General features: G+C 40.6%; 1 long non-coding RNA gene across 1 annotated transcript; it reads right to left on the reverse strand.

Moving 5' to 3' along the window:
* Window positions 1-1288: 1288 nt before the first annotated feature.
* LOC118412531 lies at window positions 1289-2665 on the reverse strand. Its single transcript, XR_004830783.1, has 3 exons — window positions 2586-2665; window positions 2271-2458; window positions 1289-1526 (listed from the first exon to the last, which is right to left on the reverse strand). It is a non-coding gene; the product is annotated as an uncharacterized LOC118412531 (long non-coding RNA).
* Between the last annotated feature and the right edge of the window lie 1767 nt (window positions 2666-4432).

Below are 4432 nucleotides of genomic sequence, written 5' to 3' on the forward strand. Positions count from 1 at the left end.
GTCTGATTGAGAAATTATCTTCTTTTTCTTCTACAGTAGCTGAACGCAGACACAAACGCAACTTATTCAGTAAACTAATTACCCGTTTTCATTCTTTCTGTTCACAGGTATATCAACATTGTTTTTCTTTTGTTTGCAGGTTAGTTTGTTTCGCGATCAAAGCATTTGCTTCAAGCCTTCAATATACAACTAGAGTCCGACGACTACATACCTTCGCCAGTTTATGTTAATCTTTTCGACTAATAGATTAAAATGTTTCTCGGTGATCATGCAAGTAAAGTCTTCATTAGCATGAATCATCAGTTTATCATTGTTTCAAATAACACAATGTTATTAAACCATCGTGTTTTTCAAAGTATGAAAGTCTTATCTTAGAAAGTATTGTAGCATTTCGTCATAATTCCTGTTAATGCGATATGATTTGCATAATTTATGTCGGGTAATGTTCACCTCTAATTAGCTTCCAAATGTCGCAATAATAAAATTGCATCATTTAACACTTGCTATTATATCATTTTCTCATTAAGTATACACTTGCATAATTAACGTCTATTAATATTTATCTATTTTTCAATAACTTAATAATTAAAGCCCTATTATGAAACTGTACGTATTAATAATGTAAATTAGCCCTATTTGCATAATTTGCAAAGATTTAAATTAGCAAGATATTTAAACATGTAAAGCATCAACAACGCTATCTACATACCGAAAATCATAACGATCCATCGACCCATTCTCGAGTAATTCATGTCCAAATCATAGAAAACGGGGCAAATATAGATTTTCCTCGTTAATATTGAATGTCGAGTCCCTCTTTGCATGATTTGCGCTTGAAAATGTTCAACTCTGCCTAAGCTACCTTCATACTGAATATCACAGAAATCCGCCATTTCTCTCTTAAGTAATCCTCCTTGGAGGAATTGACAAAACACCCCTGCAGTTCCAGAGCAAGCTGCTAGAGAGCCGAAACATACACCACCATCTTCCTTACATTACAATCTATCTGCTATCAAGAAATGAAGACCATAGCACGTCCAGGTCAAAATTAACGGGATTTGTTCTGCAGTAGCAAGGTCACATACCAGGGGGCCCAAGTTAGTTGACCTTCGTCTTCCTAATAATAATACCTACCAGCTTACAAAATATCGTCGTGGTCCAGAGGCTCTTGGGTTATGCTGACTACAAATATCCGGAAACACAGACAGACAGGCACCAAAAGCTATATTTATCATGGAGATAACAAGTTGTACAAACATACACACAAACATGCACAGTCTGTTGCAGTACCGACGGAAACGCCATTTGAATCATTTTTGAACTTGACCCTCGTTTCCGAAACCGCTGCCACTTTTGCTGTTGACTGAAAACATAACCTTCTTGGCGAAGAAAATTACTACGTAACGTTATACGTTTAAGTTGAACTTCACCTGTTGTGTGTAAGGGGGTGGTTGTGCATCGAAGCCGATTGGCGGAGGCGCAGAGCCTGCTGGGTATTGTGGTTGCTGCGTGGGGTAACTCATCACCTGCCAATTAAATTAGATAAAGAAGGTGCATGATTCAACAAAATACATTATAGTCTAAATCTACACGGTTGACTCGTTTGTGTAATATAGACAAACGTACACGTACGGTCAATAAAAAAACACAAGGAGGTCAAAGTTTTTAACCACCTTGAAAGAATTAACGAAAATGTGTGCAAGCTACAAGTATGTTGACTTAATAGACCTGTGTCCCCATACAACTAAAACAGCCAGGTGTAATATGTATCCAAACTATACAAAACAACCGAATCATAACAACCAAACCATACCAAACAATAGGACGATGACGCATCTGTCAGGCCATACAACATGATTACAACTATGCTACGCTATTGCAATATTGTGTTCGGTAGTCAAGTGGCGAAGAGTATATATTCACTACGATAATATAAGTAGTTTTGACATTGTCTATGTCACCTCAATCATATATCATTTCATAGTTTTTGGTTGAATACTTTAGATTATTATCCGTCATTGGCGAAAGATAGCGGATGACCATTTACAAAACCATGATATCCATTTGTTTGACTAACTTCGATCCGACGTTCTTCGAAGTAATTTCGGCATAAAGTGGTCATGTTTAGACACATTATTTTCTTGAAATCAAAATATACTATGATGGTATATTTCCAGCTATATACAAAGCTATTACGACTCTTAATTAGGTACGTAGCTTCATTAGCAGACAAATGCGCTTCAAACATAAAGTAACCCTGAAGAACGTACCTTACGTCCTCGGTCAAGTCACAGAAAGATTTTACTCCTGTCGAAAATGGCAGTCTGTCTTATTAGCTTTCTCCGCTCGTCGCAGCAGCAAAAGCAAAGTTGAAGAGTTCTCAAGCAGTTCCTCCCCTCTCGATCCACAGTGTCTAGTACGCCAAAACTGCTGGCCAGCGGCTGATCATCATTTGCACCTGATCGGTCATTGTGACAAAGTACAAAGTTTCTAGGCAATGTTGGATTGTGCAAATAAACGTGGGATACAAATGGTAACTGTGAAAGGCATGTGTATAAACAGCTGTGTAGTAGACATTTTCTCACCTGTGTATCACCCTAGCCAAGTCATACTTTCACTCTTACTGAAAAATATAAATGTGTACTGTATGGGAAATGAATGTTGCTATCTTGTTCAAGGTTCCAAAATTACAAATAACTATTCTTGTCTTATCGCAAATGATTAATAAACAACCGTATTGCAAATAATTGTAACTGTGACACCTTTGTACAAGCGCAAATTAAAGCGCCTGATGCTTTGGCTAGGATTACAAGAGTTATATCGACACCCAGGATTTGTCGAACTTTTCAACCCTAACGTTTGAAAGAAAAAACATGTGTGTGGATGAGAGAGTCACAGATATATGTGCTAGTATGGAAGGATAGTCGTCGTTACGCTTTGGAAGGCCGTTAGTGTGTTGCATGTGTGTTTTGCGACTCTTTCACTGAGTTTGATTTTCTCTCTTTGCACTGCGATCATTGCCTGTAATATAAACTAAGTCCGCAAGAGGACGTCCATAACAGGCTGGTATGGGGAGGTGGCGAGTATGGCATGGCACGACGCTTCACTTAGCGGTTTGTACGTGTATTGCAGGTGGCGTGATGTAGGTTACTAGGCCACCTTACATCTGTTACAAGTTGGTAATGAGAGAACGGGGGGTAGACTCCTACTTTGCCCCGCTTTTGACAACATCCCGTGACAACACCAGTTGAGTTCAACCCTGTGTCAATGACCTCAACTTTATGTCGAACCTTACCTCTTGTGTCTCTTGCGTATATATACATATACATATTAAATTGATGGCGTATATATTATTTGTTGTGTATGCCATGGGCTAAACTACGCTACGCCCTCGGAGACTATAAACCCCTCGGTGGGACTACTGTTATACACTGGATTTTTGGCCTTCCCTAAACATAGAGGCACATGTCATAGAAAAGGGCAGCTCCCTTGCGACGGCTCGCACCTAAAGCGCTGGACATGGTGAAAATGTATTGGGGGAGCGTCGGCGTTGACACGGACCAAGCATCCCTCTTCCTGTCCTTTGTTCTATTCCTGGTAAAAGGCATATCCCTCTTACCATGACTTTTACCGGGAATAGAACAAAGAACAGGAAGGGGAATGCTTGGTCCGTGTCGTCGTGTAGGCTTATGAGAATTAGTGAAAGGGTCCGTCGTCACGGTAGGCGGTCTGTGATGTCACGCAAATGTTGCTCCCCGACCCGACATGAACTCCACTCGGCATAGCCAGGCAGAACCCGACAAGTCGGGCCTTCAGCCCTCCACTTGCTCACAAATCTATTACCAATATTTTGCCCCCACAAAAGAAATTTGCTGCCGCCGCCTCTGACATGTAAACAGTATGTTGCTTTAGATATGCCTGCTGACATTTGGTTGTTCTCCGTAAGTCGCCGCCGAAGTCCAACTTGAAGACTTCAATAAAAGTCTGGTATAACAAGGCGGGCGATAAATTTCACTGGGCGTGATGTTTGCCAACCTGTTTCACGCGGATACCGTCAGGAGCTCATCATGTTAATAGAAAAATCAATGCCAGGTTTGCCTCTCCAAATTCTCCAGCCCTTTCTACATCATCATGATTACAGGTTGGCGAGGGGTTGGGGGAGTAGAGTGGAGACCTTTCCAAGTACAATTAGGGCTAGGCATAGCTGCACGTAGTGCAGATAAGGATGTAAACATGTACTGCGTACTTAAGTAACTTGGCGTTTTCCGTCTATTATTGAGTGGTCGAATGTGACGTCATTATGATTACCTAGGCTCCGAGCCCAGTTTTTTCTGGACAAGTGCATCATGACGTTTGAACTGTTTGGGTACATGCCACCTGTCTTGTCTCTTACTTTTTCATACTTCCATTGTGGTTTTCTTTTGAGTGATTT

The sequence above is a fragment of the Branchiostoma floridae genome, chromosome 3 (assembly GCF_000003815.2).
Source record: "Branchiostoma floridae strain S238N-H82 chromosome 3, Bfl_VNyyK, whole genome shotgun sequence".
NCBI classification, from domain to species: domain Eukaryota; kingdom Metazoa; phylum Chordata; class Leptocardii; order Amphioxiformes; family Branchiostomatidae; genus Branchiostoma; species Branchiostoma floridae.